We start from the raw sequence: 27,234 nt of genomic DNA, 5'->3' as shown, positions 1-27,234 counted from the left end.
TTGGGAGGCAGAAGCTGGAGGGATGTCGTGAATTTGAACTGGGTTGGGATACAGAGTGTGTTCCAGGTCATCTCAGGCTACAGTGTGAGACTCTGTCTCTAAAACCAGAAATAAAACAAAATGAAATATTTTCTGATGGTGATTACCTTCCCATGAGAACATGCCTGTTGCAAAGTCTCTCATTCATCTGTCTCCTAAAGAAAAGAGCACGTAGTGCCAGGCTGAGTTTCCTTCCCCATGTATCTGAAGAATCCAGGATGCTGTAAAGTCACCGCATCTCTAGCTGTGCACAAACTGTAGCTTTGTGTGTAGACTCTTTCATGTTCCTCTGGTAATCGACAGGAGGGAAAGCAATGCTTACATGAGGATCTTTCTTCGGAGGAAAGTGGTTCAAAAAGCGCCAGGAGTCAAGATGACCTGGAAACCATCCCAGTAAACATATTTTGAGTATTTTTTGTTTGCTTTTTAGATAGGGTTTCTCTGTGTAGCCCTGGCTGTCATGGAGCTTGCCCTGTACGTCAGGCTGACCTCAAACTCACAGAGATAAGTGCTGAGATCAAAGGCGTGTGCCACCATGCCCTTTTGAATTTTGAAGTCTCTTTCTCCCCCCCCTTCTCTCTCTCTCTCTGTGTCTGTCTATCTATCCATCTGTCTGTCTGTCTGTCTGTCTGTCTGTCTGTCTATCTATCTATCATCTGTATCTATGGTTTCATTTTTAGTTGTTAACATTTGACTACTTAAAATTACTTTGTCACCTATGATTTTTTTGGACAGTGATCTTCTAGATAGTCTATTTGGCATGATTGTAAAATTGTCATCTAGGCTCTGCTTTGAAATCAGGGAGACTGCTTCGACAAGCAGTTTATTGTGGTAGTTTATTGTGGATGGTCTTTTGCCAGTTACCTGGGTTCTTTAAGTCTTGATTTCTCATCATCGGTGAGAGTGAGAACCACCATACACAGACCATCCTGTTCTTGTGAAAGCTAAATGAGGTGATATGTGTTATTACATAGCACAAGATCTCACCTGGGAGGGGTCAGTTTCCGCCTTTGCTTTTGGCAAATGAAAATGAAAATGAAAAAAGTCCATAAACTAAGGCAAACAGAACCCTAGTGTAGCAGAGAACTCGGCTCTCCATACCCTTGCTTGCTTTGAACAGCGAGAGCATGGTTTCCCTTTGTTCTCATGTACAGTTCTTTGAATTAATGATGTGGACATTTCCCAGACAGTCTTGAGAGCAGAGCAAAGGTTTTCTGAAACGACTTCATCAAGAGTTTGAAAACGTTCATTTAATCTTTTCTCCAGTAATGTATATTCTCCTAATTTATTTTAAAAAATCAAGATGAGTGTCAATTAATCTGGGGTATGCCCAGAAATCTTCACATTAAAGATCATGGTTAAAACTGGTAAGTCCAGGGCATGGGGAGACAGTCCAGCTACTAAAACACTCGCCTTGCAAGCAGTTAACCTTCAGAACCCACATGAACAAGCACCTTTTATCTCATTTAAAAAGTGTGGCTGGCACCTGAGAAAAGATAACGATATTTCTCCTGCCTCCCACATCTGTGTGAACGCATGTGCACCTCCTTCCAATTTGGTAAAAGTTAAAGTGGCTTTTTAAAAGATTTGATTTATTTATTTACTTTGAGTGTGGGAAATTGAGTCCAGGCCCTTATACATGCTGGCCAAGTGTCTATAATTGAACTACATCCCCATCTCTGCAGACATGCTATTTCTAAAATCTAGGAAACAAGAGATTGACGACAGTTGTGTGGTCCACAGTAGCAGTGTTGAGGCGCGACATGAGCTGGGACACCAGGGCCTTTCTGCTGTAATGGACACATCGTTCATACCATCCCCTTTTAAGCCTGCCACCTCATTCCTACTCCCTTCACACAGCTTCTTTTTCTACCCACTTTTCACTCAACTGATGTTTTCAGTTTGTTATGTAAAGGAAGACTCTTGTGTTGACCATGTGACGTCATCAAGCCTTTGAATCCTTTTGCTCTCTTTAATTCTTGAAGCTTGGAGAGTCAAAACCAGGAAAGCTTTGGTTTATCTGAATGCCTCATCCATCTCTTGGGTAACTGACAATAAACCAGGATAATCCATCAGATGGGAGATGATGATCGAAAAACCTGGAAAGCTTGGTGTGATGGTACGAGCTTGTAATCTCAGGACTTTGGAGGCTGAGATAGGAAGATTACCAGTTTGAGGCCATCCTTGGCTCATCCTAAAGGAAATAGGTAAGTGCTACTATGAGAAAAAAAAACCCACAGCTACTTTAATAATATCAAAAGATTGTCTCTACATTTCACAAGAATGAGAAGGAGCAGACCTTTGATCAGTAGTAAATCATCTCTCAGGCAGGAATAACATATGGCAGCAGGGTAATTAATTTCCTTATTTCATAACTGTGATAAATAAAATGAACTGTCAATCATACAAAGTGTATCAGTTATTTGATCATTGGGGTGGAAACAATATGGAAAATAGTCTCATTATGAAAGCAGCCTTTTTCCCCCCTGAAACATTCTAAAACTTACTCTCTAAAAAATTAAATTAATGACTGGAGAGATTGCTCAGTGGTTAAGAGCATTGGCTTCTCTTCCCAGGGACCAATTTGGTTCCCAGCATCCATGTCAGGCAGCTGTCAACCACTTGTGACTCCAGCTCCAAGGGGGACTTCCTTCTTCTGGCCACCATGGAGACGGCATGCACACCATAAACATACAATAAGCAGGAACAACTCATACACACAAATACAACTTTAAACAAACAAAGCCAAAGAAATACATTCTAGAGTAGTACTAATGGAGCAAGCCTTAGAAAATATTCTTTCCACCTGTGGGAATTCTGAACTGAGGTCACAGAACTACTTCTGCAGTGGATGAAGGAACACTAGGAACTCCTGAAAAGGTCAAGACTGCTGATTGAATATTTGTTTTCAGCTGTGTCCTCAGCAGACACAGTACTTCCCTTCGTTAAGTTTTTCTACTACAAGTGGTTTCATTCAGAGTCAGAAGTTCTAGACAATAAGACAATGAAAAATGCAGAGCTTTTGGTTTCAGAATGTTAGTTAGGTACCTTTGTACTCAGAATATGGTGTGTTTCTGAGCAGGCGAGTCGTGTGATGTCAATAAACTTGAGCTTGACTTGGTGTGGCTAAGATAATGGAAGGTGGAACATGCCATGGCCAGCTCTCCTCCCATAAAAGAGAGAAAATATTTTTCCTTTCAGAAGACAAGAGTGAGGCCATATTGGAAAAGTTACATACAGAAGACAGAGTAGACTTTTAAAATAACACAATCCCAGTTGATAGAAGTATTTAAAAAATTATCTTTGATGGTAATAAAGTGGTTTTGTGAGTAGAGGTACCCACTGCCAAGACTGATGACTGAGACTGGTTCCCCAGACCAACATGGTAGAAAGACAGGACCAACTTGAACAAATGTTGTTCTGTAACATCCACATGTAGGCCATGACATGGTACACACACACATACACACACACAAACACATACATACACACACAGAGACATATACACACACAGACATACATACACACAGAGACATACACACACATACACACAGAGAGACGCACACACAGACAAACATACATACACATGCACAGACATATGCACAGACACACACACAGACATACACACACACAGACACATACACACATACACACACAGACATACACACATGCACACACACACAGACACACAGAGACACACACATAGATACAAACACACACACACACACACACACACACACACACACACACACACACACACACACTACTCTAAAGTTCTGGCATAGAACCTAGGTCTCAAGCATGCTAAGCAAGCACTACGTCAATGAGCTGCAGTCTCAGTCCATTGTTTTTTCTATTTTGAGGCATAGTCTCACTAGGTTACTTAGACTGGCCACGAGCTCACACTGCAGCCCAGGCAGGCTTTGAACTTCAATCCTCCTGCCTCAGGCTGAGTAGCTGGGTTTATGGTCCACTTCATACAGAAATTGTTTTAATAAAAAAGAATAACCAAGAAACAGAATTGTTAGGGTTTTTGTTTTGTTTTGTTTTGTTTTCGAGACAGGGTTTCCTTGTGTAGTCCTAGATGCCCTGGAATCACGTGGCAGACCATACTGGTCTTGAAGTCACAGAGATCTGCCTGCCTCTGCCTCCCTGAGCGCTGGGATTAAAGGTGTGCCCCACCAGACCTGGCTCAGAATTGTTAGTTTTAAACCAATTAGCTCCACCACCTCCCCATTTCCTGTCGCTGGAAATGAACACTGGTCGGGGGGAGATGGAAGCCCAAGGCTTCCGGGAAGTGCCTCTAGGAGAGGATGGGTTGGGATGCAGTTTGGTTTGAGCTGAAGAGGAGACAGAAGGGACAGAGTTTCAGGCTGCTTTCCACGCAGTCACTAGGAGTCCAGCCTTTCTCTGCTTTATATAATGGAATTCTGTACAAAATTGTGTTTGGAACACAGCTTTTATTACTAAATTAAATTGGATGAAATAAGCCCAAGCCAAACCCAAATAAACAGGTCTTCCAGCCACAATTTTGAAAATACCATGGCTGACAGAAGATTACATCAATGTAGGGGAAATGTGGTGTTTGGGGTGGTTGTGTACGTGCTTTTTAAAAATGTATTTCTGTGTATGTATTTCAGTATGTGCATGTGCATGCATGTTTCTGTGTATATGTGTGTGCATGTAGGAATATGTCTCTGTGCGTTTGTGTGTGAGTGCATGTGTTTATACAGTAGGTGTATCTCTCTCTTCCTGTGTTATGTGTATGCATGTGTGTATGCAACTCTCTCTGTCTCTCTGTCTGTTATTTGATTCTGAAACTGGGTATCCATTCCCGAATGAGAAAGGAGCTGTTCATTTGATTGTATGTCTGTGGTGTATGTTTTAGCAAGCCTGCTCTGTAAAACACAGGCTGGGCAAGGTCAATGTAATCACATGCACCCAAAAAGATATTCTCTAGGGTTTTAAAAATATTTTTGAGCTTTGAATAAACTTTTTCAGAATCAGTGAACATTTGGCCCCTCAAATCTAATTCAATCTTTTTTTTTTCAAAAGAGGAAACTGAGGGACAGGTGTGTTTAAATCACTTAGACAGGGCCAGGTGATTATGGACACAGGCATGCTCTGTGTGGCCTTGTCTTTTCTAACAGCAGCAACTCTGACCATGGCTTATCTTGACCATGAGGGAGGAACTGAGCCCCACTTAGAAAGTGAGTGATCGTTTTTTAGCCATGGAGCCTATAATTGAAGATAATATTATTGAAATAGGATAAGGATGAGAGATTATTAGATATTTATCCAGAAAGACAAGTGTGGAGAGTCAGATGGCATTGTGATTATATTTTATCTCTTAACATTCCAGGAAGTCTGCAGGAGGTGTATTTGGCTTTGTGAGGATCTAGTACTACATAAGAAAGCTGTAATACCAGTAAGAGTTTGCTTTTGATGGTGGAAAACCATGCAAAACGGACTCGTGCTATACAATTCAAAGAAGAGTTTGTGTGTTTGTGAGTGTAGATGTGTGTATGGGCGTGTGTGTTTTCTGTAGGGGGAAGATGTTGGTGTCTAGTGTTTTCTTTCATCAAACCTGGAGTTCATCAATTCAGCTAGACCGGTTGGCTGCCAAGTCTTAGGTACCCTGTCTATGCGTCCATGGGGCTGGGATAGGTGTCTGCCACTGCATCCAGGATTTCTGTGTGGGCTTTGGGAGTCTGATCTAAGGCACATGGGCCCCTCAAGCACATGCTTTACCAGCTGAGCCACCTCCCCAGCCCCAGCACTGCATACTTCGTTTTCCATTTTCCTTTTCTGTGTATCCATGTTTTGCTTGCATGTATGGCTGTGTACCATATGTGTGCAGTGCCCACAGAGGCCAGAAGAGGGCACCAGACCCCCTGGGACTGGGGTTAGAGATGGTCAGAGCAGCCTTGTGGGTTCAAACCTAGGACCACTGGAAGGGCAGTCAGCGCTCTTACCTGCTGGGCTATCCCTCTGGCCCCTGCATACCCTTTGGGTATTAAAAATTCAGTGAGAAAACAAATAAAAGGCACAATACAGGACAGCACCTGTGTTGTAACTGTAAGTACATGTAACTCAGATTTCTACAAACTACCCTCTGGTATTTCTCATGTCCCTAGAAGTGTGGTATCTCCAGCATTATCCCTTTGCAGAGCCCAGTAGGCTGTTTTAGCTATCCAGTATGAACTACTGACCAGTCCTTTTCATCTTTCCTCTCTCAGGCTGCACCACAATTCCGTAGATGTCTTTTCTAAGGCCAGAGATGCCTCTGGGAAAAAGGAGAGTCCCATCACTTTTCACTGAACTTACCACTTTCAAAAATGACTTTTTTAATATTTAAAAATTTTTAATAAACTTTACTACTAAAAAATTTGCAATTAAGTAAAATACTATGTACCCAAACTAGCCAGACCCAAAGCTTCAATGAGTAAGCATTCAAAATGGAAGTGGTTGGATTTCACATTAAATTTTAGACTTTCAATATGGGTTATGTTTTATGCACTTACCCACCACCAACCCCGGCATAAAACTCTGTGACTGAATTAGGACTATAAAAACCACTCAGCTTCACATCCTCTTCTGTAACTCATGCCCGGTCCCTGCACGCAGCCTGTCCTCACTCCCTTACGTTTTGCCTTTCTTGTTCTCTTTTCGTGTTGCACCCACACGTGCATTTGCTCACGTCTCTGTTTATTGGCTAGATTCTGCATCTGACGGAGAACTTCTTTCTTATATACGTTTCTTTCTGAGATTATATGACCTCACTAAAAAAAAAATCATTTAATCTCTTTACAGGGCTTGATTCCCATCCAAGTCTATGATTTCTCAGATTAGTCTTCAAAAGCATTCCTGTAATAAAGCCACTCTTCTCTGCTGCTGTTCTCCACAGCCACACTGCTGCTCTCCGCAGCCACGCTGCTGCTCTCCACAGCCACGCTGCTGCTCCCTCTCCACGGCCACACTGCTGCTCCCTCTCCGCGGCCACACTGCTGCTCTCCTCAGCCACATTGCTCTCTCTCCGGGGCCACACTGCTGCCCTCCTCAGCCACACTGCTGCCCTCCTCAGCCACACTGCTCTCTCCACAGCCACATTGCTGCTCTCTCCACAGCCACACTGCTGCTCTGGGGTTCTTCATGCGATGCAGATTCTGGTTCAGCGGGTTTAGGGGTGAAAGCGTCTGACAAATGCCCTCGATGCCAATGTTGCCGGTCTCTGGACCACCCAGAGTAGCCAGATCAAAAGTACTTAGAACTAGTTACGAGTGTTTCACACCTTTGTTTTTTTTTTTTTTTTAATGAGCATGAGTTAATGGAAGCTTGAATTTGGCAGTGGATTCTGTAATGGTAGATACAGCCAGAGGCTTTACTAAGACAGCTGCCTTTATTCTCTTTGTGTTTCACTGCTCTGTTGTGGTTCCAAGACTAGAGCCCTGTCAGGTGGAAGAGGAAACAGCAAAGGATCCTTCAGGCGTTGTTCTCTGGAGACAAAACAAAAACAAAAACAAACACCAAAACAAAAACAAAAAACCCAAAACCAGTAGCCAAAGACCATTTCATGTTGTTTAGAGATCTGACTTCCACTTTTCCAAATTATAGTAGTTTTCATTTCTATGCTCAGTAACTCTTAATGTCCAAATTTTCAGAATTAGTCACAATTTGCAGTCTCCCATTTGCCTATTAAAGCAGACACACTAACAAGCACACTATACATCCATCACATGTACATGTTTACCTGCTTACATGCATGCATACACAAACATACATGCCTACATGGACACATACACGTGCATCCATACTTACATGCTTACACACATATATACACATACATTATTACATGCACACACACATACATACTTACATGCTTACATGCACACATACACATGCATACATGATTACATGCACAATACACAATGCATACTTAGATGCTTACATGCACACACACATGCATACATGCTTACATGTGCATCAGAGATAGTTTTTAATGAAATACCTCCTTTGGGGGCCCAGGGACACGGCTCAGTTGGTAGATTGTTCAAGCTCAAGGACTTGAACTCTGAACCTCATGTGAAATGCTGAGTTTGGAAGTGTGCCCGTCATGCCTGCACTGGAAAATGGAAACAGTGGGCTCCCTCCCACTTGCTGGCCAGCTAGTGTAGCTCAGAAAGTGGGAGCCAGGTTCAGCGAGACATGCGGTTTCAAAGAGCAAGGATGAGAGTGACAGAAGAAGCCACGCGGTATCAATCGTTGGTCCCCACATACACCTAAAAGTGTGCATGTGTGCTTGTATACAGGATTGTATACAACACATGCCTGTGAGCGTGTGGGCACACACAAACACAAATGGTTATTTAACACAGTACCATGTGCAATGGAAACATTTTTTGATTTTTTAAAATCACATCATTTTTATCCTTCCCTTTCATTCTTCCCTTCCCAGGTTCCCCTTGCTCTCTATCAAATTCATGGCCTTTTTTCTTTAATTGTTGTTTCTCTCTCTCTCTCTCTCTCTCTCTCTCTCTCTCTCTCTCTCTCTCTCTCTCTCTCTCTCCCTCACACACACACACAGCCTGAGTTTCTTTTTGTCTATCCTGAGTATTTTATTTTTCGACTCTGGGTCAAGGAACAATCACCTTCCCACGCTCCTTTCACGCTCTGCATGTCCAGTGGGCAGCTCACCCAGCCAGTGGGATCTTTGAGTTGGTTTCTTGCTGGGAAAGAAGGAACAGCAACGTTAGCAAGCAGGAGGCACGCTGGTCGGTTGCCGTGCCTGCCAGAGGTCTGCTGACGTCTCACCTGTATGGGATGCAGGGCAATCTGGGCAGAACTGAGCTGCTAATGAGAAAGCCACTACACTCTCTGGGCGGCTCAGAAGTGAAAATACGATTTCCCCAAGTGATTATTCATTGCTTGCTTTTGGCTTGCTCATCTTTTGTTCCTAAGCTTGTTTTTCAAATGTCCAAAGTTTATTTTGAAGACACAGCTATCTATCAGTGTTCTGCTGTGGAACACTTTGTTTTTACCTCAAAGGTTTTATTTTGAATTTTCTTATCTCTAGAATAGGACAGAGAAGAGTAAAATGAGCAGAATTGTGCTTTTCCTGAGCCACCACTGTCAGTGCGATTATTTTTTGAAATGGAGAATACAGGTCATATATAACCAGATAAGTAGGAATTACACATGCCATTTTCTAACCCTACAATTCCTGTGTTTATTGGCTGGCCTTCTGCGGAGAAGGTTATCTTCTACCTTAAACATCTGCTTCTCTTGTCAGCCTTTTCATATATCTGTTTCAGAATATCATCATGCTATCAGATTTAAAAAAAAATCAACCTATTATTATAGTTTAAAAACCTCCTAACAATTCCAAATGTGTTTTATGTGGTGTTTGACATGGTTTTCCCCCTTAAAAACAACTCTTACAAGCAGCAATAAATGGAATGAGTAGGTTGTACACACACACACACACACACACACACACACACACACACACTTAAATATGTTGTATATACACTTACATATATGTATATGTATATATGTTATATTGCCTTAAAAATTCCTCATCAACACTAAGTCAAGGAATATCAGACATCTCCAACTCCTTTTCAGTAGGATGTTTTATGACAAATGCTTTAGCCATACTTTTGACACTTTTTTTTTAAACTGTGTGAGCGTCCATATTAAACCTAGGATCACCAATCAGAGGACCTATAACAACAAGCTCAGCCTGATCCAGTTTTATGTTTTTTAAAAAAAGATTTATTTATTTATTTTATTTTGTTTTATTTATTATGTATACAGTACTCTGCATCTTCAGGCCAGAAGAGAACATCAGATCACATTATAGATGGTTGTGAGGCACCATGTTGTTGTTGGGAATTGAACTCAGGACCTCTGGAAGAGGTCTTAACCGCTTAACCTCTTAACTTCTTAATCTCTTAACATCTGAGCCATCTTTCTAGGCCTCAGTTTTATGTTGTTTACATCATTACCTACATCCTTTTTTTTTTTTTTAAAGGTACGAAGCTGTTTAATTAGGTTGTTAGCAACTTAGAATACCAGTTTGTGAAACTACGTGCCGATTGTCAGGGAGAACTGAGCTTTGATCTTTGGCGGAATCCCCGATTCCACAGATTTTTGATCAGCCCTAGTCTCATATTTGTCCTTCTCCGTGTCAAAGCTCTCGCCCTGCTGGTGCCTTGCCTTGTACAGCTTCTTCTTCTTGAAGTAAGCATCAGTCAGGCGTTTGGGGGACTTTTAACTTTGCTGATACCAACTTTTGTAGATATGGTGAGACAAACTTCTGGTGTGTTCTGCGCGGAGGAACTCTGTTGAGGGCAAGGGGTCCCGTCACAAGCAGCAAGCCACTTCCCAGCTGCTTCAGGAAAACCACTCTCCTGCCCCTGTGGCGCCCAGTGAGGATGGTCAGGACGGTCCCAGGAGTGATCCTGGCACGCAGCTCTCTCACGTGCTGGCTGAAGGGCTTTTTGCCACGTCTCGGCAACTTCCGAGGCACCTCTTCAGTAGGATAATACCTGGGCATTTTTCGAAGCTTCACCACCCGGGTACCACCATTCTTGTCACCACAGACTACTTTTGTGACAGTAGCAAGGACCATCTCCTTTTTCTTCTTTTCAACCTTGGACTCTGAGGCTCAGTATTTCCTTTTGTACAAGGCCTTTCTGGGATCCATTGCAGATCGGGAGTTCCTGCCAGTTCCGCTAACCAGGACAGGGTTCCGGCTGCAATGGGGCTTCTCCTTCGGCTTTTAAACCTTAGGGTCGCTCTTTTTGGGTGCACGAGCAGCCAGGGTACCGGTGACAGTGGCCTTCTTGGCTGCAGATTTTTTCTCCTTTGTGTTAGGCTTCTTGGCTTTTTCACCCACCATCTTGCAAGATGATTACCCACGCTCTTAAAAATCCGTTTCCACACACGTTCCCCAGACTTCTGCTCAGATGAATTAGCAGATTCATTAAGCTCCTTAGTAGTATAGCGCACTGCCTCCTGGACTACATTTTCTATTTCGCCTCTAGGTAACCTACTTTGCCTTAAGTTTGCTAGAGGTCTGGAGACAGCTATTAGTGGGTTCTAAGGGGCATCAGTATTGCCTTATCTGACACTTTGTTCAGAGAAGGTCACCTCTGGTTTAGCAGACAATGAAAGACCAACTTCCTCAGTCAAAGATGAAAAGGGCAATATTTCAGGGGCTGGGGGTGTGAGTGCATCTTCTGCTGATGGCGGAGAGGCCACATCCTCAGGTGAGATAAACCCTTTTGAGAATTTGAGGCTTTAAAGTTCTCAGACTCAGTTGGATTCTCCCACATATGCCGATCCCAAATTAGACGGCTCCATTCTTTACCTACCAACGCCCTTATTCTGACTGTGGGCACTCTTCAAAAATGGGGCTTGAAGTTTTGCTGCAGTTTAGCCAATTTATAATGAGGGCTTCAGTTAGCTTGATTTTCTGCAACTTGAGCTCTGTGGCTGCTGGAGAGAAAAGTGTCTTCCAGGGCACACTTAGAACACTTTAGGCTGTTTATGCACATCTGGAGAAGGTCAGTTTTGTCACTGACTTTATCGCTGTCCTTCACTGTATTCTGAGGTGCTAGAAATTGCTTAATTTTTTTTAAACCATGGAGCTCATTCCTACCCTTTGTTAACTTATCCAAAGATGCCAAAAACGACCAACAAGCATCATTCTTTTTCTCATTTTTCGGTTGTAAAATAGTTCACACCATGAACTTTTACTACTTTCTGAGCTCCCAGGAGAGGCTTCAGCAACTGTTGGCATTGGCAAATTGGAAAGCTCATTCCAGATACTTAAAAGTTTCATGCTTATAATTCTGTTGCTCCTGAACCAAAATCTGTATTAGTCGGGGTTCTTTAGGTAGCAGAACTTACAGAAAAAAAATCCGTGGTCCAGTTTACCCAACAATATCCAAGAATCCAGGATTTGATAAGTCCATGAGGCCGAGTGTCTCAGCTGGTCTCTAGAATCCCAGAGAAGCAGGCTCTAATGCCAGTCAAGGCATTAGCTTCCTCCTTACATGTCCTTATACACAGGATTCCAGCAGAGGGGGTGGCTCAGAGCCAAAGTGTGTCTGAAGATCCATTAAAGGCGTGTCTTCTCCCAGATCAAAAGATCTGGATTAAAAGTATGTCTCCCTACATCAAAGGTCAAGATTACAAGTGAATTTTCCTGCTTCAAACTAAGCCAAAATCCCTCACCAGAGTGCCTTCAGTTTTTGGATTTTAGCGAATTCCAGATGGAGTCAAGTTGACAACCAAGGATAAGCATCATGTGTGTGTAAAATAATAAATAAGAGGCCACGGGTTTGAGAAGGGGACAGTGGGGACGGCGCCTACGCTACTCATGTGAGATGCTCAAGAAAAACCAATCAAAACCCCAGTAAGTATTTTGTAGAAATTAACAAATTGATGTTAAATTTTATCTGAAAGCAGTAAAAAGATCCAGCATAGCTGAAACAATCTTGAAAAGTGCTTGCGGAGTTTAAGGGTCTGCAGTGCCTTAGCTTAAGACTTACTAGATACAAAGCTCTAACGCTAGGTGTTAAGGCCAATGTCATGGCAGAAATAGACAGAATGATGGCATATTGCATGCATATGCCATACTGAATCCTATCATTTGCTGTACACATTTTAAAATAAATTTAAAAATTGGGAAAATAAGAATAAAGGTGCAATATGTAACATATAATATATGTACGTTGTCAGTTGATTGTTTTGAAAAGCATAAAGCCAATCCAATGGGAAGAGAGAACACCTTTAATACATGATACCTGGGTAATGGGATAAATGTTTGGGGTAAAATAAACCTCAATTTCTACCTTATATCATACAGGAAAAATAATTCAAGACGGATCATGAGCTAGTATATAGAAGCAAACATTATCTAACTTCTAGTGTAAGCCCTTAGCACAACTGACTCCATGAGGAAAATACCGTTCAGTCTGTAAAATTCAGCACCTAGACATCATGACTGCCCAAAATAAAACAAAGCCTTGATCCATCAAAATTCATATAGTTCTGGGAAACTCTCAAAATGTACTAACCTTGCTTTTTAGCTTCTGTAGTTCCATTTCTGGCTAGCTGCTCTTGTTAACTGAAGGATGTCAACCAAGAACCTAGTTTCTGTGCTTAAAAGTTCACCCCAAGAAAGACTCAGGGCTACACTGTCACCCCAAATACCTACTATAGTGACCAACTAGCTAATAGATACTTTCTAATGGCTTCAACCCATGTCTGAGCAGTCTCGCGAACACCTCCTAACACTACAAGTAAAGATAGGAGGGTATCTTTAAGACTTGGTATTATATGAAAAGTGTGGATGAATAGAAAATATGACAACTTGGAATTCATCAGATTTGACAAACAGTGCTCATCAAGACACATAGACACAGACATGCAGACAAACCCATATCCACACCACACACACCCACACACATTTTTGAGACTGTCTTTTACTTTTATTTTGAATTCATTTATTGTTTTATAATTTCACACGCATATAATATGATTAAAGTTTAGAAAGTTATTAGATAATGAAGATTCTACTGTAATATTAATTAGGATTAATCCTCTCATAGATTAATGGTATGACATTAGTATGAGGTGGTGAAAAATAGGACACGGGGCCTAATTCTGATGGAAGTGTGTCAGTGGGGGTGTGATGTTTGTATTCCTTCCCCTCCCCCTGTTTCTCATCCTCCAGAGGCTAGCAGCCTCTGATGCCTCCTGCTTTACTAGAGACCAGGATCAATGGACCAGCGATTGCGGACTAAAACTTCTGAAGCTGTGAGAAAGTCACATCTCCTCTTTTAAACTCCGCCACCGTGATGGGGCACATGGCCAGTACACATCTTCTTCTTTGGGTGATGAGATACTTTAACATCTGAGACTTGGGAGTATGGATCCAGCAGGCTTTGGGTCAAAGACAAAAGAGCCTGTACCTTTGCCTGCTTGATTAGTGATTCTGTTTTTGCATCAAGGACTCAAGCTGTGGTATAATAAACTTTGCCTTTTCCTGAAGGGTCTTTAATGTACAATTCTTGTGAAACCACAATGAACACCAGGAAAATCTTCCATATGTTTTTATGTTTAAATTTGTGTATTGTCAAAGAAGATGGATGCCAAATTATCGATGGCTTCTGAAAAAACAAGAAAGTTATTGCTGTGCAAACTGAAGACTCCAACTCTCCGTGCACACATACGAAAGCTGGTGTGGTGGCGTATGCTTTTTATTCCCAGTGACAGGGATTCAGAGATAGGTGAATACCTGGGTACCACTTGGAGCAGCTTGGCTTAGCTTACAAACTCATCGTGTGAATGAGAGACTGACTCAAGCAAAGCAAGGGCAGTGGCTCCTAAGTTCATTCTCTGACCTCCACATGCATGTTCACCCCAAATATTCCATATTAATTCAATTAGTGGGTTAAAAAAAACAAAGAAAGAGGTTCATCTCTGTATCAATGCATGAGAAATGACAGGAGCTTAATAGTTAACATTTACAGAATTCCCTCAGTTTGAGTTTTCTTTATTGCTTCTATTTCCATTTTCAGGTCTTAAACAATCTTATTCACAATTTTGTACAGAATGAAGTGTGCCTTTTGTAGCTGTTATATTGTCAGGGAAAGGACCTGAATGGAAAAAATAGAATGTAGTGAGAAGATCACTGGACTAAGAACCAGAAAGGTTTGGCTGTAGCCGTGGATGTTGTACTGTGTGACTCTGGGCAAACTTGTGGTGGTATTCCCCATATATTAATTCATTACTCCTCCCCAGAACCATACGAGGTAGAATGTAGCCACCCCATCTTAAATATATAGGATGATAAATTATTCCAGAGACAGCTTCTTCTACATCTTTTAAAAATCTCTCTTCACCTATTAATTCTTCCTTCACATCCTTCAAATAACCTCTTGGATCAGAGCACTACTCTGAGCTGCTTCTCAATCTTTTCTGGCATCCTTAGAGTTCAGTGTGCTTCGCAGAATTCTTTTTTTCTTAAAAAAAAAAAGACTTATTTAATTTTAAATTGTGTATTTTTGTATAGGGTATGCACACGTGAGTGCAGGTGCCCATGGAGGCCAGAAGAGGGCATCAGATCCCCTGGAGCTGGAGTAACAAGTAGTTGTGAGCTGTCTGATACAGGCTGTGGAAACTGAACTCTGGTTCCCTGCAGAAGCAGCATGCACTTTTAACCATGGAGCCGTTTCCCCAGCTTGCAAAGAATTCTTATACTTACGTTCCAGCTTATTTTGTTATTTGTATTTTTCTGGGGAAAAACTAAGCTCTAGCCTCTTCTGTGTGGCTGTGTGACAACTCATTCTGAGGGTTCAGCTTAGGCATTTCTACGTGAAGAGCCTCAGATTACACACCTAATAGCTGTCTAGATATGACTGTGTTCTAGAAGCAGGACGAGCCCAGAATTTCCAACACCGAGCCTCTTATCATCTCTAACTATTCATTTCTTTTTGTTTCTCTTTACAGTCACCATATATACTATTTTAGTGGGGTTTGAAGGCACTGTCTTCAAGTAGTTTCCAGGGAGCCTAAACAAAATCACAGGGCGGCTCCTGAGGCACACCTGTCAAGATAACAGTTGATGAGGTGAAACGCTGGATTACAGGGATGTGGGATGGTAGGAAACCTTCACTGTAAACAAAGTCAACAGTCTCAGTAAAATAAATAACTTCTTCTGTGGCTCTGAGTACTCTAAATAACAGCCCAGCATTCTCTCAGTTGCTCAGATACTGGGAGAAACCCTGGATTCTACACATTTATTCCCAGCTGCGAACCAAACCACTGTCAAGACCGATGGACTAAGACTTTAATGGTCCTGTCCACACTATGTGCATCCCATTTCCAGGGTGAATCTCCTCCCATGACCTTCGCTGTGGGGGCAAAACAGTGGTGATGAAATGCAAGCTATGGATTTCAGGATGGAAAAGTATCCTCACTAACAGACTCTGTTGGGATTTCTCTTGGGTAGAAATTGCCTTTACTAAAGAGAAATACTCTGAGGTTTTAGAACAGAATGTGAAAATCAGAGACATGAGTTTCAGGACACAAAGACATTCTAGTGCTTTGGGATAAAAAAATAGATATTACATTGGGGCTTGTCACGTGTGTGTGTGTGTGTGTGTGTGTGTGTGTGTGTGTTTCCATAAAATGTACTAGAGCAGTCTGGGAGGCATCCAGGGGCTCATCCCAGGCTTGACAATTTTTCTTACCTCAGTCTTTTCATTACATCATCACCCCCAGGATGATTTGTTCGGGTTTATTTCTATGCATGTCAATTAGAGGCAAACTATTTGAATGTCCTAGAGACCTCAAGATTGTATTAAGATTTGCATTATGGCTCAACAGAGCATGTTTAAAGGCAGCCTTGTTACTCTGGTGTTTACAGATATCAGCTTCATTCGTTAGTAGATCAAAAGTAGATGCTGGAAGGGCACATTAAACTCTCCATCAGAGTCAGTTGCTTAAGGGAAACAAAACCATCATACAGAAAGTATTTATTAAGAAAAGTGCTCTCTTTCTAAGTGAATGAACGAAATGAGAAAAAAAACCCTCTTCTCTTTACACAGAGATAAAAATATAATTCTGTTTAGGATCCTGTGTGTGTGTGTGTGTGTGTGTGTGTGTGTGTGTGTGTGTGTAAGTCTTGTATGAGAATTCACATCTAGAAGCCCAAGGATGGTATTAATATCTGTTCATATTAAAACTTTCAAATGGGCCAAAAGCATTCTAAGGAAAAAATATAATTGGGGCCCTACCTCCTGATAACACTAGCTCCCCAGTTGCTTCAGAATACAACCCATAGCAGCTGTGCATGGTGGCTGCATCTGCTTTCATTGCTGTGGCCACATTTTTGGCAAAAGCAGCTTAAGGCAGGAAGAGTCTCTGTTGGCTCATGGCTTGAGAGTTATAGCTGTCAAGGCTGGAGATATACAAACCCCCATATTAAAGTCATCTTTCATATTTAGATAATTCATACTTTATTTAATTTTAAGCCAAATTTTTAACCAGCCTTGGATCTTGTGTTGTGTTGTTTTGTTTGTGAGTCTAGCCCCCAGTGGCTGAGCCATCTCCCCAGCCTTGGATGTTTTAATGAGCATTAGAACTGAACTTTAAGCTGGGCAGATCTTTGAGGCCTGAATTAAATAGTGTGTCTCTCCTTGATTCATAGTTTGTTTATCGCTTGCTTGTCTGACACAGAGTCTTGCTGCGTAGCTCGGGCTGACACTTTACAATTTAGTTCACTTGCCTCAGCCTTCCAGTTGCCAGAAGGCTGCTAAAACTATCACCTTAACAGTGGTAAGTTAATACATAATAATGCCAATGAGTTATTTGATATTTCTGCATATCTCCAATTCCTCTCAATGCTGGAAAGTACTTTTGGTACCAAAGATCTTTTGGCATCTTATAGGAAGGGTGGGAATTAAGTAGGCAATTTTATGTTAAATAAATATTGAAGAGAGGGAAGAGGAAAATAGTCACAAGTGCGCCAAGCTGTCACCCAAATTGGGAGAAGAGTTGCTAGCAGTATACAGGGGGAAAGGGAGTCAGAAAGATAAGACCTTAATGACTAGCTGGTTTGGATAGGTGGATTCTTTTATTTTTTTATCAATGGGATTGATAATACTTATTTATTCAATATTTATTTAGGTGGGATGATGTGTGGCCCAAAGTGGGCACAAAATACATTTGAGGGAAGGAATAATGGAGGTAGGGGCTAAGGAAGAGAAGGAAGGGAGGAAGGAAGGAAGGAAGAAAAGTTCAAAAGGAAGGAGGGAGAGAGGAATAAGAGAGGAAGAGGGACAACAGCTCAGAATAGAATTGTCTTGTTTTCCTACTCAAAAAGGAAATTTGCTGATAAGAGGAACATAGATGGGAGTTTCTCTTGTCGCCTCCCCCCCTTTCATAAAAATAGATTCTTTTCTCATACAATACATCTTGATTACAAGTTCTTCTTCCTCGAGTTGTAAAATGCGTAAAACCTGCAGATGATGGTCAACTAAGCCGAGAGTCACTTTGAGGGCAAGGGAAGGGTTCTCTTACCCCAAATGTTTTTTTCTTTTAAACATGTGCCTTATTCTGCTAGTTTCTGACATGTAAAAAATAGGGCCTTTCTTTTCTTTTTTTTATCACCTCTGCTAGTTCCTTTGAATTGGCTATAGGATTGCTTTCCAGAGATATAAATAGTGGGGGATGGAGGGATGGCTCACTGGTTAAGAGCATCTGTTGCTCTTACAGAGGACTGGAGTATCCCAGCATCTCACATCAGGTGGCTCATGGCTGTCTCTGTAACTCCGGCTCCAGGGGATCTGGTGCCCTCTTCTGGCCTCATGTGTTTGCACATGCAAACACACACACACACACACACACACACACACACACACACACACACACACACACAAATAAGAGGTTTGTTTGTTTGTTTGATTTAAAGACACTTAACTTCTGGAATGAGAGTGGTAGCAATAATCAGGCCGTGAAGAAGAACAGCATTGGGAAAGCCATTGCCCTTTTGTTTAATTTTCCCTAGGACCGAACTTGAGACATGTTGAGCACTGGCAGATAGGGCTGATTTCTTGGCTAGATTCTATTCTGCACTTTCAGACATTCATCACCTGTCCTCATTACGTTCTTTCAGTCATTTGCCATCACTGCAGGATGGCAGAATCCCCAGGACAATTTGGACAAGTCACGCAAAGTGCACACAAGGATTACTCAGATTCCTGTGGACAGAGTCATTTTCCCACCCTAATGCTGACCTACAACTTTTAATTCCTCAGGACATTAACACTTCTAAATGCTTCTGTGAGATGCTCTGCTGGCCTCCTGTGAGGGTAGGCAATGCAGTGAAAAGGAATGTCAGGAAACTGAGCTAAGTTGTAATTATTTGCTCCCTTTTGGGGAACCCTTTTCAAGTCCTTGGCTTTGCAACAAATCTATTCTTTCTGCTGGTGGTGACTCCTCCTTCTCCAATCCTCTTTGAGACCAGTTCTGTCAGAAAAAAAAATAAATAAAAGGGAAAAATTGAAACAAATGAACAAACATTGGATTACATAAAAGGGTCACAGAGCACCTATAAAGCTCTTCTAAGCACCCTAAGTCCAGTATTAAAGCTTTGGTATAGAGCTTTGTTCAGGACTGATGTGTTATTTAAGTAAAATTAATAACTATGGAAAAAACATGACATAGAAATATACACACTACCTACACATCGTAATACACCATAGTACATATACCACAATACAACATACTGTAACACAGACATTATGACATATATACCACATCAAACAACCCCCTCCATACGCCATGCATCAAAGAACTGTCTTGGTGATAAAGAGTGATTATATCTCCCTGACAAGCTACAAAGAAATCTAGAAAGTCTTTATCTTGTCAAAAAATAGGAACAACACAAGACCTTCTTTCCAGCTAAAATAATTTTTATGCTGGTTGACATAAAGCTTACCCTCTTGAAGCATTTTCATGTTTCAGCCACTCAAAATGTTTCAGGTGCCACCTTGTAAAGGAATTTATGGAAAACATCTGTCAACTTAATTACCCGGGAAATTCGGAAGATTCTCAAGGAATAAGAGATGAGACGCAAGGCTACCAATGACTCCAATATTCTGAGTATTAGTGAATGAATTTCCTAAGAACTGAAACTATGCCTGGTTTGTTCCCAGCCCTTTATCCCAACTAAAGGCTCCTCTAAATGCTGATCCAAGGAGAATGGGCACATTTCACAGTAGCCACAGTAATTTAAAGACAACTTTGCTGATAACAGGGATTAAACTGAGGGACAGCACCAGGCCAGGAGATAGGCCCATTGAAAGAGTCAGCAACCACTTACATATTTGTTATGCAGCAATTTCCTTCAACACAGAAATACTCTATTCTGAAGAGCAGCTCGTTAAGACTCAATAATGCTCTAAGGGGAGATGAGACATTCTACCGTGCAGGGAAGCTCCCAAAAACTCAGGAAGTAAATAACACAAAAGTTTCAGGAAGTCTCTGAAACTAAGCAGATTCAATAGGCTTTTCCTTCCTCAAACTTATATAAGAAGCAGAGTTCCCAGAGACACTGTCAATGGGGCTAAGCTGTCTAACAGAGGCAGACACAGTACTTGGGCTGCCTGGAAGGGGCAGAGCAGCCAACCTTCCCAGAAGCAGAGACCGCTCAAATTGCTTGGAAAAGGTTCAGACCAGGTAAGCTATTTGGGAGAGGTGAGGACCATCTGGATTACCTGGAAAAGATACTCTCCTGTTAATGTGCCTGCCAATTGTATGGCCTGCTGCAAGTTTCAGCTTTTATGGGCTGTCACCCATGCTGGGGTGGGATTTTGGTGATGCAGCTGTCTTTGCATGGTCTCTGTGGCTGAAGGAAACTCCTTGCCTATGCTCCTATAAGTAACCCCAGTGAAACTCATTGGTTCCTTCAGTTGGACTTTGGTGGTATCTTTACTTTGTTTGTCATTGCTTCCATAAATGGGGCAAGTAGACATTTCTTCACATCTCCTTCAGAAACAGTGTCACACAAAAACATTGGTTCTCTTTTTTCCCTCTCACCTTAGGTTTCTCCTAGCCACCATCTTTCTGTCAAAACCTGAGAGGACTCTGTGACTAGGTCTCATCACAAAACCCACCAGTCTTTCAACACTGGAGGAGTTCTTCTATTTACCTGAAAACCATGCTTTCCAACGTGATGCATCCAAACACCTTCAGCTGCTGTGAAAAGAAGCTTTAGATCTCTATGGTCTGATAGTGATGGGGTAGTGGAATTGTAGCAGCTGTGATGCAACACCTACTAGGGACATGGTGATGCAGGAGATCTTGGGCAGAATTAAAACATCGTTCTTAAAAGCAGATAAAATGTTATAGTGTCACTTGTACTGAAATTTAATTGGACCCTAGCTATAATTAAGATATTAGTGATAAGATATAGTTAGCAAGAGTCCACATCTTCTAAGAGTAAGTTTTTTTTTCTCTCTGCAATTTTCTGAAGCTATTTGAGTAGCAATTAAAGATGTGAGCTTCAGGGGGGGCTGCTCCTTATGGAGGGGAAGGAATATAAACACAGAAGAAGGACGGAGATGAGTAAGGATGTCTGAAGAATCCACAAAGAAGCACGCTACTAACAATTTGCCTAGAAACTCTATAGTACATGTAATCCCATGTATAAATATACATATATAGTCTTACTGAACTTTTCTCATCTGGGATGATAGTATCCTTTCCCAACAGCCAATGGCCATTTAACCAAACCCCAATACTAGACATGAGAAAGGCCTCTTTTGAGTTTTCATCCAGGACTGTCCAATGTCAAAAATATACAGGTTATTTTATTATCCTTAGTGACCCTGTAAAGGTGGATTATAAGTCCCTACTTCTGAAGACACAATGCACTTCAGAAACAGGGCTCGGAGACTGATGACTTGGAAATGACCTCACTGCCCCCTCCCTGAGGACTGGCTTTTTCATGGTACCAGAAGGCGCTATGCAAGCTTCTGAAGGAGAGAGATAACCCACAGTTCCAACTATGACACTTATCTCCCACACCAATGACTAACATGTCATGACAACCCTGGGAGTAGCGGCAGTGGCATACATACCTTGGTAGTAACCTACATCTCTCTAGCTGGACATAAGTTCTGCTCAACAGGAGGAAAACCATCCCTGGTACTGGCAATCTAGCTAACTACTGAGTTCTAGCAAAGTATGGTTATTGGAGGAGAAGTTAAAACCACTAATTTACTAAACTAGCATAGTATTTAGCCACAATCTATTAATATTTGTCCTTATACCTACAGATGAATATAATCTTCAGCCCCCATAAAGGGGACTTCTCTTTACAATGCATAGCGACAACTAACAGAGAAGTACAACCAATCAACACACAGAGTTGTGGACCCTGGCGCCAACCGACACATCTATGAACAGCACCACACCTAATGCTTAAGGCCCAGTGCAGAAGAGGGAGTGGAAAGATTGTAAGAGCCAGAGGATGGGGAAGATTGCTGCGAGAGTGTGTCTCCTCTGGCATCAGAAGCTACACATCACCAACATGACTGCCTAAATGTGAGGTGAATAAGGCTGACACCAATGGGCGTGCCAAACTGGACTGGGAAAAGCTCACAAGGCCTCAATCCTACACAAAGAACTGTAGGCAACTGGGGAAACCTGGAGGGAGAGATGGTTTTCCCCAAAGCAGAGAACCCATTTGGTTGTCCAATATCAAATGGCCAGTCCCCAAAGCACACAAGTAACATTACACAGATTGAATAGGTTGTATCTGCAAATGTATATAAAATATATATGCACACAATAACAATTAGTGATAAAAGAGTCTATTATTTGAAGGAAAGCAGGGAGGAGTGTCTGGGAAATTTGGGAAGGAGGAAATGGAGGAGAGAAAACTGTATTTGTGTTATAATCTCAAAAATAAAATAGGAAACAGAAATAAGCTTTCAGCTTCTTCAGGAAGTGAGGCAAAGGTACTGAAGGGAGAATAAAGTCTGCAGTGTTAGACCATTTTTACTTCTTTCGATCACCTTACTTCTATAGGAACAAAGTGCCTGAGGGCAATATTTCCCAGGCTTCCAGTCAAAGTCTAAAATGTTGTCAGGGCTATAGAAAAGCGACTTCAGTTTCTGAAGTATCACTATTATTTAATTTTATTCTTGTGTTTCTTTTTGCTGTGGGCTCCATGACAAATCCATTAGTAGTTTATTAGCCTGGACTGTAAGGGCTGAGATGCTTATAATTAAGGAAAATTAGTTTGTGGAGATTAAGCCAATGCTGGGAATGATCCTTGCCCAGCCTAACAAGAGATTAATAAATGCCATAGCACAGTTAGCAAATGCTGGCAATCAGATGCAATGAGAGCATTAATGGCTTTCAATTCTTCAGCCACCAAAGGTCACACGTTAGTCAGGGATGGGATGAGCAGAGAGAGGATGTAGGAGTTAAAGCATAATCTTGTCAGGAATCCATTAAAATGATCAGAGTCAGGATAGGAAAGTGAAATAATGTTGAACACAGAGCTCTAGGGAAACTGTGAATGTGCTGTAGGGTTCTTGCTAAATATTAAAGAAGTATGTTTGTTCCTTATAACTTTTATGAACCTGGAGTCTTTGTTGTTGCTATAATAGAAGTGATTGTTGAGCTTGAATGCATAATGATGTGTATAAAAAGGGACACTTTATGTTATTGATAAGCTCTCAACTTCAAGGATCGGCTACTTTCTTGCTCTTGTATCTTTGTTGCCAATGGTCATAGTAGGTGTGCCAAATAGCCATGAGATATGGGTAGAGGGGAGTTCAACCATGTTAGCCAATGGTCGGTGGGCCATCAGGTCCCCCCTCATTCAAATAAAGGTATTAATATAAAACTAATATAATGTAATGACATTTTTCTTGATTCAGGTTCTTTTCTTTGTATGTATCTTGTTATACTCCCACCTTCATGACTTTTGTGACTTCTCCAGCCATGTTTCAATGACAAGAGTCCTCTTTGCCCTGCAGGAGTATAGGGGGAGTAGCTTGTTTATTCAAAAGGGTCTGATGGACACTCTCTAACAACCTAGGTGGTTTCCAAGACTATAAGTTGCTCTCCACAACTAGTTAATGCAGAGCCCCCATTGCTGAAGACAACACTCACACAACTCATTGAACACAGAGTAGTAGATCTCGTGTCTACATGGAGATGTCACTCCTATGCTCTAGGGTCTTTGATACATAAAGAAATCTCTGCATTCTACTAAAAGAGAAACTCAAGCACTAACCCAGCCAAAATGCTTTGAACTACAATAAAACTCCGCGGGATAAAACTCATCCCTGAAGTTACTTGGGTGGTTAACAACCTGAGACTCGTCACCCCAGGCACTTAGGGTCAAACTAAATATTTCTGTTCTTAAAAAGAAGTAGCAATAAAGTGACTCCTTATGATATTCTCCTACATTTACAAATCAGTGTCTTGCTCTGTCATCATCAGAGAAGTTTCTTCCTTCAGCAGAAGGGAGAAAAATACAGAGACCCATAGCCAGACATAGTGCAGAGAGTGAGAGACCTTGTAACACTCAGCCCTAAACAGGATGTCTCCATCAAATCCCTCCCCTCAGGACTCTGGAAACTCTGTGGAAGAGGAGGCTGAAAGAGCATAAGAACCAACTGTGATGGAGTACACACACACACACACACACACACACATGCACACAAACCACGGCCTTCTAAATCAACATGATCTACACATGTATGAAGGCACAGAGGTGGAGCCAATATACCCAGGGCCCTCACCAAAGAGGGACCTACATATGAAAGGAGAAGTGGACACATGGTCCCCTTCCGTAACGCCAAAGCCATCTCCAATTGATAACCACTTGGAAATGAAAATTTAATTTCCTTCAAGGAAGTTTCACTGGGGAAACAAACTCCTCTTAAGGGTAGGCTGCATGCCCAGCAGTAGATGGTAAACAGAAAACAAATTCAGCGGCATGTTTGGAGCTTCCTTGATTCATAATGTTATGTCAGAGATTTTCTTTTTTATATTTTAGCTTATTATTTCTTATTTTTATTTCATGTGAAATCCTACTTGAGCTGTGGAGTTGACCACACTATGTGTAGAAGTCGTCCATAAAGAAATGCAGAGATCCACTAGGAGAAAGAAAGGCTGCTAAGGACCCAGTGGGGATAGAGTGGGCACTAGTTCAGAATCCCACATAGTTGGTTAAAGTAGGAGTGGAGAGACAGGCAAATAAGAGATTCAAGAGTTCGAGGAGAGAGAGAGAGAGAGAGAGAGAGAGAGAGAGAGAGAGAGAGAGAGAGAGAGAGAGTCTAGAGGCTAAAAGAACAGAACAGTGTAGAAGAGTAAAGTGAGGACATCTTCAAGTTAGATATATCATGAGGAAGCGTGGGCACCTTTGCCTCAGCTTTGATGCATCAATCCAAAACACAGATCTCACTGTAAGGGACATAATAAATAGCTTATTCTTGAGTAGTGTATGAGTGACCAAGGCCTGGGAACAGGGATTCAATTGCCCAGAATAACGTGTTTCATTGTGGAAGCAGCTTCATGAAGTTTATAGTGGCCGAAGAGTATAAGCTCGTACATCAAGGCATTTCCCCAGTGTAATAGTGTAACAGGCACATTAGACAGGTTAAAACAGCAATAAAAGCAGAGAAGTTGCTCCCGTAGGTCTCTGACACAATCTGATGACTTTCTTAGCTTTTTCATTGGCAGAATCTAGTAGTTTGCTAATACATTCTAATTTATTTCGCTCAGTCATTGAAAGGGTATTAGTTCAGACACAGGTGGGCAATGGATGCTTATTAAAGGAACCAAACATAGGTCAAGATAATTTGGTTCTGTCTCAAGCATCCCAACTTGGTGCAATTAAGACGTTTTAACCAGTCAGCTTTTTAAAAAAAATTTTGGACATAGCTGTGGCCTTTCCCTCCTGGCAACCTCAGTTCATCCTTGCATCACTAGGGAAGGTATGGTTCAGTCTCCCTGTGGGGGTTCTTCTCAAATGAAGGCTGAAGAAAGATCATTCCTGATCCACTCTGGGATGACCGTGGGGCTGATATTTAAAATCTTTGCCATCTACTCCATTGGTTTCTGTCCAGGGGACAAAGCTATCAATTGTTTTAAAGCCCTTCATGGTGATAGGTCTCTGTTCTCTGTATTGGAAATCAAATGAGATCAAGGAGGAGCAAGAAGATGCAGATGCAGATCATTCATAGGCATCAACAGAAGGAAGGGGAAAGGTTCGTGGGAGCCGGAAGTAAGGGTAAGGAAGGAAGATTCACTATGCAGTCAGAAATAAAACAACGATGAAATTCTGGCTCATAAACAATGCTAAAATGCTGGTCCCTGCATATACCTAAGCCTCTCTCATACATCCTCACCTCAGGAGACCCAGAGCAAGGCATGTGCATTTTTGGGTGATATTAAGAGCACAACTCACAATTTTCCCCTTGTTATACTATCATGGTGTTACCAGCCACAGTATCAGAGATGTTTTGCTCTGTGCTTGGGAGAACTTGCTGGTTTTTAGGAAATCCAGACTTTGACTCAATGCTATGGAAGGGAGAACTTCAGCCCAGGCAAGAGGTGTTTCCAGGTCAAACAAGAGGCATTTCTGGGTCAAACAGTAGGTAACAGAGCAAAGCATACAGGGGAGGAGACTGTGAAGCAGAAAACAAGAGATGCCAAGAGTCAGCCTAAGACCAACCAGGTTAGAAAATTCATTATTTATTTAATTGTATGTATGTATGTATGTATGTATGTATGTATGTATGCATGTATGTACAATCATTCTGGGGATAGGCCTAGCATCTCAAATATGCTAGATAAATACTCTAGCACACAGACCTAGTCATGACCAGTTTTGTAATTTTTCTCAGTGAAGGCTCACATTAGAAACAGTGTAAACAATGATTTCCTGAACTCCTGTTTGAACTTTAATCAGAGAACCTGAGCTGTGACAGTCCTGCTTTATGGAGGATCACACTAAGACCTCAAGCTTTTCTAGGAAGACACTCTCATCTTTTCTTCGGTAATTGTGGAAGTCCTAACTCCCATCCAGCCGCTTATCTTCAACTTTCTTTGAAAATGCAAGCTCAGGGCCTTGGGTGGAGCTCAGTTGTAGAGTGCCAAGGCCCTGGCAGGGTTCTATGTCAGCACTGAAAAAAATACATAAAAAGGAGACAATAAAAGAAAAGGTCAGCACATCAGGCAATCTTGCATTTCTTACTAACACTGTATTCACATGATAGTAAACATGTCAGCAAAGAATGTGGACAGTTTCCTCTTTCAGTCTATAACATCTCTGATGAAACCAGTCCTGAATATATTCACTCACTGAAGTGAGTGACACTGGAAATCAGAATTGTTAGTTCCAAAGGATAGCTGATTGAATTACAAGTGGTTTTCAGTATTCCATTCCTCCATGTTTACTTTTAAAGCAGAGGATCTGTTTTCCCAAATAAAAGTGTTCTTATCATGACAACATATCATCTATCTATCTATCTATCTATCTATCTATCTATCTATCAATCATCTATCACCTATTATCTATCAATCATCCATCTATCATTTATCTATATCTGTTTGTCTGTCTATTATCTATCTATCCATTTTGATCAG

The 27,234-nt window shown here is 41.5% G+C and overlaps 1 pseudogene across 1 annotated transcript; it reads right to left on the bottom strand.

Moving 5' to 3' along the window:
- Positions 1–10,125: 10,125 nt before the first annotated feature.
- LOC311597531 (large ribosomal subunit protein eL6-like) lies at positions 10,126–10,942 on the bottom strand (annotated as a pseudogene). The gene has a single exon. The product of its transcript is annotated as a large ribosomal subunit protein eL6-like (transcript).
- Positions 10,943–27,234: the final 16,292 nt, after the last annotated feature.

The sequence above is a fragment of the Acomys minous genome (genome assembly GCF_964271855.1).
Source record: "Acomys minous genome assembly, chromosome: 5".
Taxonomy (NCBI): Eukaryota; Metazoa; Chordata; class Mammalia; order Rodentia; family Muridae; genus Acomys; species Acomys minous.
The sequence above is the reverse complement of the archived record's forward strand: the minus strand, read 5'-3'. Positions and strand labels throughout refer to the sequence as shown.